Source organism: Anoplolepis gracilipes, chromosome 3 (assembly GCF_047496725.1).
Source record: "Anoplolepis gracilipes chromosome 3, ASM4749672v1, whole genome shotgun sequence".
NCBI classification, from domain to species: Eukaryota; Metazoa; Arthropoda; class Insecta; order Hymenoptera; family Formicidae; genus Anoplolepis; species Anoplolepis gracilipes.
In genome coordinates, this window is record NC_132972.1 from 11,950,196 (window position 1) to 11,967,434 (window position 17,239).

Sequence of the window (17,239 nt, forward strand, 5' to 3'; positions counted from 1 at the left end):
TCCTATTAAATAATAATGTGATTAAAATATTTATGATTATATATTAATAGTTTACTAAACAACCTAACCTAAACAAAAAATAATTAAAACGTTATTTAAATAAAAATAACCATTTAATTAGATATTTTGTCAAATAAATAATTTAAGCTTATCATCTATATCTATTTGTATCTATAGCTATTATTTCTTCTCACTAATTTTTTCTAAAATATGACTGAAAGGCTACCATTTGAAATTCTTTAATATAATTTTTTTATTGAAAGTTTCTATTTTTTTCTCTTATGGTATCATCAAATTCTTCAGTGACAAATATTAAGTTATTAATAATGTCTTTAATTTTTGGTATACTAATTTTCTATTGAATCTTGTAATCAAAGCAAATTTAATTAAATATTTATTTTAACAATTATATAAATAATTCGATATCTCAATGCACATACTACGATGTTAACATGTGCTACTGTATCTAATACAACTTTTACAAATTTATGCTCAGTTATTTGTTTTCTTCACTTCTATCTCTTTCAAATTATTTAAACATCATCCGACGAAAAAATATAAAAAGTTCTTTTATAAATTCAATCTCAAACCAGTTTATGAGCTTTTTTATATCAGAACGCTTTGCCCCTTGAATGTGTAATTATTCTTTAATCCCCTCAAGCGCGATAATAACAAAGGAAAAAGTTATTACAGACTAATCACTGATTTTTAATACTTTTGTAAATGAAATCAATATGTTATCATTGACAAGTAACGGTTTCAGTAACAAGTATCTCAAGTTTCTGAAATTTTACTTTTATAATTAGTAAAATATAAAATAAAAACGCAAATTTGTTTTTATTGAGAATAAATAAAGTACTCACTAATCTTCGGTGAAATTTTGTCAAATTGTTTTATTAATTCAATTTAAAAGAATATGTCTAAAACACGCAATCACTAATTAGAGCAAAAATATTTGTAGATATACATTTGCATTTAAAGTATTAGATATTAATATTAAAATTGCATGAAACTAAAATACGTTTAATTCACAATATTATATGACACAATTATGTGACAGTCCTAGTTTTATGTTTCTATCGATATATTGTACATAATAAAGGTCATACTCGTATTATTAACATGCGAATTGCCGACAATACAAGAACGATCCCAAGAACACATCCAATGTATGTAAAACGTATAACGCATTCATTATGTTACCGCGCAGCCGGATTCCGATTTTGATTTCCATTAATTTCGTGTAATTGTAGACGGATGAATGAAGTAGAGTACCTATTGTTTCTCAAGCGGACGAACAATACTCGTTATGCTTGGGTCTCTGTTGCACGTCAACCGCAGAAACATTTCTGCAAACTATTCTCTCTCACACATCTCTCCGATATAATTAAAGGCGGTTAAATTAATTTAATCTCGAGTATAAAACAAGAAATGTTTGATTGAGCAAAAACTTTGATAAACTGAAATTACTAAAGATCAGAATCCTATATTATTCTTTGTAATATTAATTTTACTGTACCAAAAAAAAACAAATCAGACATGCCGTTAAAACGTAAAAAAATAATAGACTATTGATTTGAGTGACCTTCAATCGAGACCAATTGCAACATAAAAATAAGTTATTTTCATTCGATATATTGATGCCGACCTTAAAAATTCTGTTCAATAAAAATAGAATCAGTCAATAAAAATAGATTACATAACGTTTCAATCATATCGTCGGCAACATCCATTATTCTAAAATTGAAAAGTTGAATATTATATAATATGTTATATAACCATTCGTAAATAAATTTCTTCATTTTTTCAAAAACAAACCAATTTTTTTCCATTTCTTTTTTATAATTAAATCTAATTTAACCCACCTATCGCAGGTTAAATTGGATTTACTAAGAACTCGTATAACGATTAAAAAAAAATAAAGATATTATTATCTATAAACTAAACGAAGAAGTAACTTAAAAAATATGATAAATATATAATAAGTATAAATATAAATATATATGCTTCTCTAATTAAAATCAATGATTAAGAGTCTTATTTAGTTATGTAGCTTGGTTACAGTACATATTATTTAATACAAAAAATACTATTATAAAATAAAAATATTATATTTCCCTCCTGTTTAAGTTTAATTGTTTAGAAAAATTAATAGATAAACATGCATAGCTCTTGAAACAGATTTCTATATCCATTATAACGTTTAGAATTTGTTTATACTAATTCAGTACGAATCTTCTCTAATTATATCATTTATAGTTTATAGTTACAGTATCGATATTCAATCCGTGATCTCAACTCATTTATTGCGAAAATTTATGAAATTCATCAAACATTTTCGCAAATCAGAAGCAAGCGAGTTAGCATATTGATACCATTTGACCATCCAGATTAATTATCATTCATTCACGGCAATGCTTGGGAAACCAACGCAATGTTTCATAGGTATCGGACGAGACAAGACGACACATAATCGCGTTCTGATTGACTCGACCGACCACACAATTACAGTAACCCGGATAATATCTTATCGGTATCCACCGAGCTAGTCGCGACCTCGTTCATCCGAATCAATTATGCAGAACCATGTAGCAATCGCTACGCAAGAATCAGTAATTTGAAACTATATGACACAACCATTATTCTATGCCGTACTATTATATATAGTAAACAATGTTTTATTAATTACTACCTAACTAGAAACAATATATCAGAGGCAAGACAGAATGAAAGACAAAGGAGATAAAGTAAACAGACTTCAGAAATATCTATACAGTCTTGGAAACACTGAAAATCTAATTCTCTTATCCTATGTCAAGTACAATTGCTTTCAGAATAACCTTGCAGTCGGTACATTCTATTGTACGTACACGTATGTATTAGTGCATGTATATCTATCTACGAGTGTAATTATGTATATATTTATGCATGTACGTGAATTCGAACAGAGCCACAATAAAGCCAACATATAAAAATTTTAGTCCAAAATTTATATGTAAAAGTTATGTTTGTTAAAAAAAATTAAAATTTTTTAAAGAAAAAAATTGAAATTTTAAAAAGAAAAATCAGTATTGTAAGAAAACAAAATAATGTGAATTCTAAAAAAAAAGACAATTTTTATTGTAATAATTAAAAATAAAAATAAAGACATAATAATAACAATAATAATATAATAAAGAATAATGATAAATAACATAATAACGTAATAATTATCAAAAAAAAAAAAATTACAACAAAATTATATTAAAATGACATAAAAACAGTTTTATAATAAGTATTTCAAATAATAATTACATTCCGAATCGAGCTTTATCGCATAAAAAAATAAAAACTTTTTAATATCATTTCATACATACGTACAACAATTTTGTTATGGCCTATTTAATCGATGGCAAATTGAAAAAATTTATTTTTTAAACGACATATTATGACATCCTGTTTTTTTTAAATATAGATCAATATCTATATTTACAATTTTTTCTTAAACTTGCAAATATTAATACTTCTCACCCGTTTTTAAATTGGGTTGCATTTGATTTATTATATCGGCCCATTACAATACCAATAATACTTTAAAGCATTCAATAAGCAGTTTGGTTAACGAGTCTCTGAATCACCACAAAATGCCAAAACCATCACCAAAAATCCTGCTAAATAGAAAAACAATAACTACGAGAATTAATCACGTTCGCGAATTTTTCAACATGTGAGGTATCGATTAGCACAAGAACAATAAAGCTTTATTGCTGTAACCAGTAATTGAGTGCGAACCTTTGTTCACGGTAAAGCAAAACTATCAATCTGCACAGACCTGCATGTATCAAAGTTATTTATTGTTTAAAAAAACAACTTATTCTACTTATACATATTAAAATAATATAAAAGCTGATAGATTTCATAAATACCACACGATATTTATTTACGAGATATTTATAATGAGATTTTTATTTAGTATGCAAACAAAAGTAAGACAAATAAATAGTTATTAAAATGTAATATCAGCAATTGAAACATTTATTAATATGATAACAAAAGTGCATATTCATATACTTTATATGTTCATATATACATATACATATATACATACATACATATATGTATATATATATATATATATATATATATATATATATATATAAATACGCACATTTACTTCAAACTTTATTATGTGAACTCTCGTAACAATGCTCACCAGTACAGCTACAGTGTTCATCAATAAATATTTTTACATTTATTCAAAATTGCATAACGCAAAATTGCAAAATAATAATGTAGATTCATTTTTTAATTTTAGATTAAATAATTAAATAAAAGTAAATTATTGAAAATTACTATTATTCTCTGGTATATATGTATATCTTTTATTTATAATATTAATATAAATAATATATAAAAAAACTTGTTATATAATATATAAAACAAAAACACATATGCATATATATAAAGTATAATATATGAATATGCACTTTCGTTATCCTACTGACTAATAAATGTTTCAATTGCTGATATTACATTTTACTCGAAAAGTATATAACATTGTTTACGAAGTTTGAAGCTGTATATCGTCATAAATCAATTCTTGAAAAAAGCACTTGAAGTTTCTAACACATACTGAAGAGAGATTCATATTTGAGAAAACTATATCCGCGAGTACAATGGCTACCGGATATTTTGCAGTAATTTATACACTTCAGAGTATTCGCGAAACAAACTTAATAATGTAGAACTTGCCATTGATTTATTCATCGCCATCAAATAATCTAAAAGTTGTCATATATATATATATATATATATATATAAACTATTTCATTAAAAAATGTTTGCAACTTTAACTCATTAGAAATTTCAGATAATGTAAATAAAAGCTCATAATGTTGAAATTTATTACATACGATGTAATAAGCAGTTTACAGCTCTTAATTTCAATAAACAATTATTTATACAAAAACTAATGTTGTATTATTTCTCTAATTAAATTTTTTTATTTACCTCGATAACAAAATCAAATTGGACAACATTTTATTAGATCATTAATTATTAAATTTAAAACATAGCAGTTTAAAGCAATTATATTTCTTATAGTATTATATGGCAATGATCTAATTTCAAAATTTATTCTTTTCATACATAAACTTTTTCTTCATACATAAACAAAATTTTAAAATGTTAAATATTTTTTCTCCTTTGCACCATTATTTATAGTTAACATTTCATTTAACTCTTATATCTAGACTATTTTTTTATTTTCAGTGCAAAAATAAACTATATAAAAATCACATATGATTGCATATAAAATTTTACGAATATGAAAATCAGAATATAATATAAAAAAATAATATAATATAAAAAAAGAGAGTTCTCATTCTTTCTTTCTCTTTTGTACTATTTTAAATATTTTTGCATAACAAAATAATCCTCTAATTAAATATAACTAAAAATATTTTTAATTTAATTGATTTTTAAAATACCTTGAATATTCGCTAGATCAAAATAATTAAGCCATCAATAAAGCACTAATAATAAGGTATAATGTATAATCACTTACATATATTCAAATCATTCTAAAACAAAAAAGAGAATAAGAAGGAATTGTGCAAAAAATTATTTTAAAGAATTATTTGAAACAACCATGTTGTTCTTTAGGCACGAAAACTTGAAGTTTTACTGAACAGCCGTAAATTGATCTCTACTAACATTTATTTCCTAAGAAACATATAAAGAAAATTTATATTTTCAAAGTTACCGGTGAAAGAAAGAGAGGAAGGAAGGGAGGGGGGGGAGAGAGAGAAGAGAAGAAAGAGGAGAGGAGGGAAAGAGAGAGGGAGAGAGACTGGATCCTCTCTAAAGCACAGCGATAGTATGGATTAGTATCATATTACTTGTATCCATATTATTGTTTAATTTTAGTTCCCCTTAATAACAAAGATCTGAATTCATCGCATAATATCATATTTTCTATTAACTTAGAAAAACCAAGTTAAGTTATTAAGAGTTTATTTAATATAATCTAAAAGATAAAGATAAAACTTTATGATAAAAAAAACATATTCATGATAACATTTTCTGATTCAAAAATTATTAGACGGATTTTTATAGGTATTGCTAAATAACATGCAAATGTTATTTTATTGCAGTTTTATTCATATATCTTCGTTAAATAAATAATGGATTTTAATAATAAATTGTATTATTCATCTGCCAGAACATAAGATAGAAATTGTATCAGAATCATATAACGTATTAAAAACATTATATGACTATTTATAAATTTTACTGATCGCAAACTTTAACTGCATCAGGATCTCTTACGCTAATTGTATCATTGTCAAAACAACAACAGCGAAGCATTATGCATTACGTACGTTGGTTAATTGTATGAGGGTACAAGTTATGACCTGGCGGACAACAGTTACAACCAATTTGTTTCTGTAGTACTCCGCGGTTTCCTCATCAACGGACAAAGTGCATAATTAGGCAAAACGTACACGTGTAATCAATGAAACTATTGGCTAATGTAATTGACGCGATTGAGATATATTTGCATATTTTACGAGATCGCGTACAATAATTATTATTGACATATATTTCTGTCGTGTTCGTTAAATTTTGCATTGTTAAATTTAGTTCCATTCTTGTCTCATACTTAAACTGCATATCTATACACATTTATTTGATAATATACATATATAAATGTAACTATATAGTTTCTAGTTTAAAGTGTAAAATTAAATATGAATATTATATAATATTGTATAATAATGTCGAAAAAATTAACAACTACATATGTCTCATATTACGTGAAAATATATTGATACTAAAATACTAACCTTGAATTTAAAATTAAATTATCATTAAAATGCATTAAATTTCTTTTCGCACAGTCTATATTGCATTTTATCGAAAGCCAATATCAAATTTACACATTTAACATCAAATTTTTCAAATGTTAAAGAGATATATAAATGAGAGCTGCTAGATAATATGTTAGCAAGTTTATTTTTAATTTATATTTCATTGGCTTTTTATATATCAGTGGCTTAAATTAAGACAAGTTTTTATTATTCTTTGTGTAAATATATACTATAGTCAATTTACCGCTTATGATTCTGATATTAGACCTGATTATTAATTAATAAATTCAAATTGAGTGCAAGACGCTATAGATAGGAAATCGTAAAAAAATTAAATATCTTTTTGTCCCTACAAATCTACAAAGATATTTCAGACTAAAAAAAATTTATTAAATTTTCAAAATAAAGAAAAAAAATGGAAAATTGAATAATTAAATAACCTATTAAATCTCTGTAAAAATAATAGTCTCTAGGGTTAGAGATCTAAAATATTTCGAACAGCTGTACATATACATTCCCAATGGAGCTTTATAAAAAATGAATTCATTTTCTTGTAAATGCTTGTTTCGATATTCCCGAATAATTACACGTCTATAGATGATTTGTAAATTGTCATTTTGTTAATGTTTTCGCGATTTAATCATTTTGTTTACAAGCAAAAACATTTTCAATTTGCAGATTTCTTTCAAATAGTAATGAATTGGAATATTAAAGCAGTCTCTCAAACACCATGCTACCTTTGTCTTATAATTAGAAACATAGAATGTCTATTATATATAGAGTGTTCAGAAATAATTTTTTATTACATTTTCCATGTAAAATTTAATAAACATTTTTCAACAAATTAAAGACTCAATGGTATATTTAATATTAAAAATTGAATTTTTTATATACGTGCGTGTTAAATTCTTTTTAAAGCAATTCATAATAAATTTTCAAAATAATTTCATTCAATAGTAAATTAATTAAAATATTTAAAAGAAAAAATTAAAAAGTTTAAACAAATTAAAAAGGTATATAAAAAGATAAATAATTTTTGATAAGGAAAAGCTTCAATTTAAATTTAAAAAATGTTTACTAATGTTCGCTTTTCTTTATTATTTCTCTAATTTATTGATTTCTGAAACACTTAATATATAAAGCCGAGTGCACAGTATTATTCAGCCTGAAAAACCATTTTTATTACTTTTTATTCTCGCATCACAACATACAACTTCGGATTCGCAATTAAAATACAAATAAAAGTAAGCGACATAAAAAAGACGAATTGAAACTGTCTTTTCATTTCTTCAATATTAAGATTTGTCTCCGACAAAGTAATGAAAGTTTATTACGGACGGAAAGAGTTAACAAGAAGAAATTAACAAATAATATGAATAGATTAAAACTTCTGGTACAATAATCGACGTTTTATTATACAAACAATAATGAAACTATTGTATTTCTAATCTCATCGAAAATCACCAAATGTTATGAATATTTGCAAGAAAACTTCGATCAAAATAAATTAAATCCTCAAAGGAGTAAAAAAGAATGCTTAAATTTTCCATAGATTAATCAAAAAATATCATTTGTGATACATTTTACTGAATTTTCAATAAATCATAAATATTATAATTCCCCATCCAAAAATGTAAACTAAACTTCTCTTTATTAAAAAAATTTAATATTATTTTAGAAAAAATATATTCTTAATTATCTATAAATCATAATTTTCTTTTTTAATATTTTTAAATTTCTGTAATTAATAATTTGAAGAATATTAAGAAATTATAAATAGTTATAAATATGATAATTTTAATCCTTTTGGAGAGAAAAATCTACGGTAATCTAATTGATTAAATTTAAAAAAAAATGTAACATTTCTTGAAACTAAACACATCTTGTTTAGCCAGCTAAACAAGATAAATATCAATTTCCGTCAAATGATTATTGTTAAAAAAAAATAGAAAATGTTTAAGGAATATTAATCTCATGGTTTTAGGTGGTCAGTTTTCGGTTTTAACGACAAGCTCTCGATTGAATGCTGTAGTTTTATTCCCCACAAAATAAAACAGAACTGTTACGACAAAGTATTGCAGATGACTCTAGTTTATAACGACGGTTATTAAGAGCATTGCCAACAATTTCACGGGCCATTGTACCGGCGGACAGTTTAGGAAAGCGCCGAACGTGCGTGCTGCCATCGTAAATCTAGGTTCCGGAAATCGGCTATGAGGTAATACGTTACTTTATCGAGCTCGCTTCTACATCGTGCTATGTATATCGCATCCACTATATATGTGTATATATTCACATGCAAACACTTGCGTTTGTGGATATCTCATGTGCATACATGACAGAATGTGCCTCCGTCGGAAGTAGGCCGGTTTCGCCGGCGGCGGGAACGCTAAATTGCGGTGCCCGCGTGCTTAACACTGTTAACAGACTGCTACTTCGTTAGTCATCGCTCGCTTAACCTTCGCGGTGACACTTCTCCAATTGCATCCGAAAGCTTGTTAAAAGCATCGCTTTTTACCGCAAATTTAGTGTAGCGATATGATGACATAAAATCGGGCGAACTCAAAAAGATAAAAGTTATTAATTTAAACGATTACACTTTAAGATAATTTTGAAATGATTTTATTCTTATACTAATGCTACTTCAATTTATTATTTTTTTAATATTTTCTTTTAATATTGCGTATTACAAAATTAGGCAAACAATTAAAATACACAAAAATCAGGTAATTATTTTAATAACAGAAGCGCCTGTTCCGAATATTTAAGCTGAATTAGAAAGATATAATATTGTCGATGTCTTCAAATTTCCAAGACAAAAGGCACGTACAAATGTATTAATAGGACAAATAACAAATTGATTGTCGCGCTTATTGCGAGGCGGGAGGTCACGAGTTGCGGCACGATCGAGAATAGCCGCGGTCTAACTTTGATCTTGTTTCAGGAACGGGCCACGAATTTCGAAATTGGAATTCTCGGTCAGATAGCACGTACGGTCTCCAACTCTGGTGGTTAATGCAGTATTACTCAACAGATTATGGATTTATCCGATCGGTTTGTATACGTGTGTACATACATCGCCATATCGTGAAACCTATATAACCGTGGAACGTGAAACAATTGTTCAGTGCCTAGTCCATATACACAGCCGTGAGAATAATCATTCTGTTACCCCTCAGAAATATCTACCTCACATCCGTCGACGTCATTCTTCCTCCGCGCATTTCTCGCACGCGTCTCATATTTCTTGCCCGCGTTTATATACATATATATATATATATGCAATACATTGCCGTGTATTCTCTCACCATTTGTCATAGAATATTATACATCGTGCGACCACGTGTACTCGACCGGCATAAGGAACATCGATAGATACTCGAGTTTGGATATTACTGGTGTTTTATCGCTTCACGCGGTCCACCGAGTTCGAGAGTTAACTCCGATCACGCTCGCGAGCTCCCGAACGGAGAGTTAGAAAATCGCTCGGCTGACTCTCGAATCTAATGCGCGATTTACTGGCGGACCATGCGGAACCATAGATTACGATTAATATCCCAGAATCGAACTTTGATGATAAAGAAACTTCCATGTGACGAGTATTAACTTCTTCTGCTGCTTCGAAGCACGGACTTAATATGATATAAAAACTTGTGTTATCAATTTTAATTTTATTCTGTGTTTTCTCTATCTAACATAGCACTAGCAGTGAACATAATTATGGTAATAAAATTAATTAATTGTAAAAATTAATTGTAAACATTTTTTGAAGTCTAAATAATCTAAATATATATGTATATAATTTCAAATATGCTATTTACTGACGTACATTAACATTTCTTTCATACGTTCCTTTTCGACAAAAAGAAAACATAAAAAGCAATTAATTATTTTTACTCCAAATTTTAAAAGTAAATAATACATTTCAGTAAATTTTTTAACGCATTTGAAAAAATTTTATATTAAATTTTATTTTTTCTAAATGTTATTTTCTGAATAAAATGTGTTTGTTTCCATTGGTTCTCATGTTTTGATGCGTCAATTAAATTGTGAAAAATACGCCTATCATCTTAAAGCATTAACATTTACCTGAAAGTCAGACATACTCGCATACATGAAATGCAATATAAAAAAAAATTTACGCTGTAACAATGTTAATATTTTTCGCGGTTCATATTTTACGTCACAATTAATAAAAGTATATAAAATTTTTACCTCGACTTTAACCACTAGCTTCTTGTGTTGTACGGTCATTATCCGAAGAAGGAATTAAACCATTCATCGAAGTTGCATAAATTAATCGGGATTGATTAAGTAGAATCACTTTTGTACGTATTAAATGTATTATAAATAATATACGACAATTTTCTTTCGCGACCGCAACGTCATTAATAATCGCTTTAATTATACAACATATTCGATTATGCATTATACTCTATAACACATAGATGGTATGCATTATAACTAACAATTATAAATTTTAAATTATTATACAGTGCGAATTAATTACACATTCATATACATATAACTCGCAACGGATGGCGATGCAATTACTGTATAATCGGCTTTAGAACGGATTACAATGTCGGATTACATGACCTCCCCTCAGCTCAACCTTTTTCCTTCTCTACCGTTACTATCGATCGCCGACTATTTCTGATCAATTTGTACGAGAATAGTTGATTGCACGAGACAACCGATAGAACTATAAAGAACGTCCAAATACACAAACATAATGTACTCATCATGTGGTTTACATGGGAATACAGCGCATGTGGGAAATCGAATAACACGAAAATGGCGGGTATCAACATCGAGGATTTCGCGGTGAACAATCCTACACACGCTGATGAAAACGCACAACATTCGTTTCGTGTGTATTGAAACGAGCCAATCAAGCTGATGAGGCGTACAATGTGCAAACGCGTGTATGTCATGTATACAGAATGTCCACCAAACTTTCTTTTGGATAGGAATGCGAGAAGCACTATACTAATTATAATTGCTGTAAATTTCAACTAAAATTAAATTCAAATTAAATTTATCTTTTTAAATATGAATATTATAAATAACAATATTAAATAACATTCATCACTTACAATTAACCGCTCACAATTAGTATGACAAACTTAATGAATTGCGAAATAGATATTTGTTAATTATTGAGTAATTAGTAATTAATACACAATTTTGCAAATATTCAAGTAATTATAATTAATAGAATTTTTTAAATGTTAGATTTTGTCACACATCATATAATGTATAATATATATTATTAAATATTATAAATATCAAGATCGATAAAAATCATAAAGATATGTGTTACAAAAACAAAAACATCTTGATTTAAAATTTTAGGACGATAACTATATTTTGTCGTCCTCCAAACATGTTTCTCGGATAATGATTCTATATATAAAATCACGTTCTTAGAATTAACATCTTCTAGGATTAACATTTGCTACTAATATTTGTTAATTTTAATTAATTTTTGACATCTACTCCTGTACCTTTTTGTCGTACATACTATTTACTTACCATTTTTATTACACGAATATACGTATATATATATATATATATATATATATATATATATATATATTAATATACGTTAATTATATGTATGTATATTATATATGTATGTGTATATTTATAATTGTGTGTATATATTTATATTTTTTATAGCGCAATTCTATGATGAATTAATATCTAATTACTTTTATGTAAATTTTAATTTGAAAATAATAAAATTATTGTTATATAAACTATTGTACATTTTTGTATTATTTCCGAGTATTTCTGTATCCTATATCCTATTCAAACACAGGAAAGTACAATTGACAAGCTCAATCGATATTGTAACAATAGAAAACAGCGAAATAAAAAAGACAAGTGGTTACCGTTACACATTCTTTTGTATTTTCAAATAATTGTTGAGGATCAACTATCGTTAACGAATTACATATATGCAAGCAAAACGGGAATAGAAAAAGTAAGGAAAAAGAGAAACATTCGTAAACAAAATATTTGTTGCATTTGTTGCATTTGTTCATTTGTACGTACAATAGCTAGTACGTACATTATTTATTTTATAATATGTAATATATAATCGCACACAATCAATCGTTAATTAAATTTAAAAAATTTTATTATTTTGTAACATTATTCTAGAGTAATGGTCATTTTTCAATAAATTTAATAAATTAAATAAACAAAATTTAATTAAAAAAATTTACAAAAGAAATTTTGAAATATTCTATAAATCATCTCTAACTATCATAATTTTAAATATATTTAAGTATATTTAAATGGAAATTAAAAATTTTAAATATATATTTAGATTTTTATAGAGTTTAATAAAATAATTATTTTAAATATAATAAATAAAACTTCAATGTTTTTCATATTAATTAACACAATTTCTATTTTTCAGGAATTTAATAATAACTATTTTAAATTTAATAAATAAAACTGTTCAATGTTTTTTATATTAATTAACACAATTTTTATATTAATTCATTACTCACCATAATGATGATACGTCTAATGATATAACTGCAATTGGAAACTGGAAACTAATCTGAAAATATAAATTAAAATAATTGATTAATAACAGTTATTTTTAATATATTTTTACTAAATGTACACATAAAATTTAAAACAATTTTATATTAATTTTTTTTCTAAAATCAAAAAACTAGATTATTTATAATTAAAATAATATGTTGCTAATATCGAGAGATAGTAGAATTAATAACATTGAAGTAAATGATATTAATCGTCTGTTAAAACATGATCACTATGACGTGACGCTAAATTGTCAACAAGGAAATGAATGTTGGAGAAAACGTTAAATAGATATAAATATTTACCAATCAATGTACGCAGTTACCGCAATTACTCTGTTCGAACGAATCAATCCAGAAAAGTCGCAACTAATTACGATCACGGGCGTTAATTACTATGACGATACGGCAATCACTTCACACGCTACTCTTGATTATTATACGACTCACTTTGAAATACACAAACAACGCGAAACAATCGTCTGCCTCTACGTTCAATATTGCCAATTTTCGCTACGTGTTTTTAATAAATATAAAATGTTCGGATCACACCAATTTTAGATCAATGCGCGCGCAACAATATTACACTCCAAATGTATAGTAAACGCAATAAAATATGATCGTTAATTACTATCAACTATCTTAATTCCATACTCTCGACGTGTCTCGACAAGTATATAACGAAATGATAAATAATCGATAAATGGAACGCGGATCCCGGATTTGTATAAACAAACTAGCAACATAATCGCGCACACACACACACACACACACACACGATATAATTTAACGCACTAGAATAATCGATCCGGCATTTCCGGCACTCGTTCGCGCGTAAATTTAGGCTTTGACTGAATAAAATATTCGAAAGATACGAAACTCACGCAGGACACAGACTAACTCGTCATCGCTTCGACAATGACGCTCACGGTGGCAAGGTGACACTAGTGACGCGACATTAGTCAAGCGAGAAACTATCATGACGCGTCAATCATTCGTATACGTAGATACATTCAATGACGAGCTTCGTGATGTTAAGTGCAAATATCTTGTATGATTACTTAACAACGATTAATTATATAATTACGAAATAAAAAACATATCAGTAATTCGATACTCCCGACGCGTTTCGACAAGCGTATAATGAAAGGTAGCTCGATAAATCAAACGCAGATGCCGAATTTGCGTGAACAAGGCCGATTAGCAACAACAAATATTAAACATATTTGTACACGCATGATCGAATTTAACGCTAATTTAACATACTAGAATAATCGATTCGGCACTCTCGACATTCGTTTGCACGTAAATTTAGATTCCGACAGGTTAAAATGTTCGTAACGTACGAAATTCCACCGGACAGACTCGTCGTCGCTCCGACAGTGATACTCACGACGGCAAAGTGACACTACGCGAGTCAAGTGAAAAACTGTCATGGAACATTGATTACGTACATGGCACGTTGAGTATCAAAACCTTGTATGTAAATACTCGCACGATTGCCTCATAACGATTAATTACGCCGTTTCGAACGATACTTTAATACCTTAATGATTCATGGTGGCAGACAGGACACGAAAATGCTTGTCGCGTGACGAAAAGCGACGTGGTAACTAATCAACCTTTTGCTTTTAAAAAGCGGTAAATTAATTGGCTACTGCATCGCTCTTTGCCGCGAGGCACGCGTTTTCGCTTCCTGCTGCATGAACGATGAAAGCTCAATTAGACACGCTACATCATCGCAATGAGTGATGCATGATACGTCGATTATTCGTCTATCGAATAATTAATCTTACTTTGCTCCATATAGATAATCCTTTTTGTTATTTATTTTACATTATAAATGTATTATATATTTATATATTAGATATATATATATTTTTATATACATATATTTATATAGCATATATTTTTTTCTACATATTTATATATTATATTCATTATATATGCTTATACTATATGTATCATATGTATATTAATTATATATTATAAACCTTAATCACATTAATGGCAATAACAGATTTATATAATTATAAATTAAAACTACATTCCACTTAGCGCTACAAGTGGTCGGAAGCATTTGATTGGTCAAAATTTACTTTAATTAGGCCTCGTCTACAATAGAGTCATAAGTCGTAAGTCGGAAGAAATTAATCAACCTGATTCGATTATTTTTCTCTAAATTTAACTGTGATTGGTTAATTGTTTACGACTTACGACTCTATTGTAGACGAGGCCTTAGTTAAATAAATACTTTCAAGCACCAAGTCATAGAGTCAAGTCAAAGTCTAAATATCAATCATAAAAAATACTAGATGATATTTAGAACATTATTTTAATAACACGTTTAATTTGATTCCTATTATGTTACTCAAGACGCAGAATTATTTTTCGGAAAATGTCTCGCGAAATGCTCATTTGATTTGCGTAGTTACGTATCTACGTCTAACGTCTACTTCGTCCTTTGTGCCAGTTCAATATGACAGCGAGATCGGTTCCGCGGTTTTCGCGCGCTTTTCGTCAATTTCGAGAGTGAAATACGCGCGAGTAAGAAACTGATCGCGATCGCGTGTGATAAACGATGATACTAACGTAAATTGTCGCAAATATCGATATCGGTCCCTCGATATTCGCGACCGATGTCGTTCCGCTCATCAACGATACTTTGCTTGAAATCCGTACGTTAAGCGTCGCGAATACGTGAACACTGCATCCCTCATATCATTCTAATAAATATCCAGGAAGGATATTTTTCGAATTCTTTTCATCGTTATATATTGAACTTCGAAAAGGTCGAGCAAAGTAACATAATCGTGATTTTACGTCAAAATATAATATGTATATCAAGCTTGTCCAAAGGAGAGAAAGAGAAAGCGATAGAGTGGAAGGGAGGAAGAGGAAGACAGAAAAAGTAAGCCTATCTTCTTTTACTCTCTCCCGTGACTTTTATGCCGACGTAATGCGTGATACAATTACCGACAATACACGATGCGGTAAATACGTGTTTATTACGACGATATATAGGCGGAGCCTTAGCATCTATTTGTTTACATTTGTCTCGCAAGACAGCAGAGAAATGTTTTCATAAACTATAAAACCTTTGGACAGCCTAGTATTGTATAATTGTAATTATTCGTGTCTTTACAGTTGAATCGTATGAGCGTTCGAAATAGCAAGTGTCTGAAAAGGAAACAAGGAAGTGATCTGATGGAGCAGGATACTGGGAAAAGCAAGAGAAGTCATCTCTATCTCTTCCTCTCGCCGTTCGCGTTCGATGAAACAGAAAATAACGGCAGCATATCCAGAGGTGGTGAGTACTTTTATTTTATTATATCTGTGAGAAAAATATTTGTTTATATCCAACAAAATGTACATGTTATATGTTGTCGTAATAATGTTTTTTGATAATTGCTTGCTTTATTCATATTTATTTATTCGTGATTTGAATAATAAAAAGTGTAAAAATTATTGACTGATCTTCGTTTTGCAAAATAATAAACGCTAATTAATTTTTTTATTTTTTTTATTTTACACAAATGTAAAAGTTAATAATGGATAATCTTTCTATCATTTTTACTTGAAAAGTTTTTTTATATACATATTTAAATATATAATGTAAAAGATATATAATTAATATATCAATATTAATATATAAAAAAAAAAAGATTCTTTGTATCAATCTTATTTTATTGTATTGTATACATGACAATAATTTTTAATGTAACAGAAGTAACTTAATATATTTTTCTTTGTATTACAATATTTAATCTAAATTTAGAATGCATCTGCATTCCATGATTAATGCTTAAATTTTTTCTATTT

The 17,239-nt window shown here is 27.8% G+C and overlaps 1 protein-coding gene and 1 long non-coding RNA gene across 6 annotated transcripts in view; one reads left to right on the forward strand and one right to left on the reverse strand.

The window, feature by feature from the left end:
- Positions 1 to 17,239, reverse strand: part of LOC140663363 (uncharacterized) — a 236,335-nt gene that overhangs the window by 158,303 nt on the left and 60,793 nt on the right. For 4 of the 5 annotated variants that reach the window (XM_072887451.1, XM_072887452.1, XM_072887447.1 and 1 more), the window contains exon 2: positions 13,379 to 13,431. The gene's annotated coding sequence lies outside the window, so the exon portion shown is untranslated. Of the gene's footprint in view, positions 1 to 13,378; positions 13,432 to 13,723; positions 14,101 to 17,239 lie in introns of those variants that run through there. The other variant, XM_072887450.1, reaches the window with a different exon arrangement.
- The window catches only part of LOC140663368 (uncharacterized), a 65,469-nt gene continuing 64,671 nt past the window's right edge, over positions 16,442 to 17,239 (forward strand). The window contains exon 1 of the long non-coding RNA XR_012046273.1: positions 16,442 to 16,727. This is a non-coding gene — a long non-coding RNA (uncharacterized lncRNA). The remainder of the gene's footprint in view (positions 16,728 to 17,239) is intronic.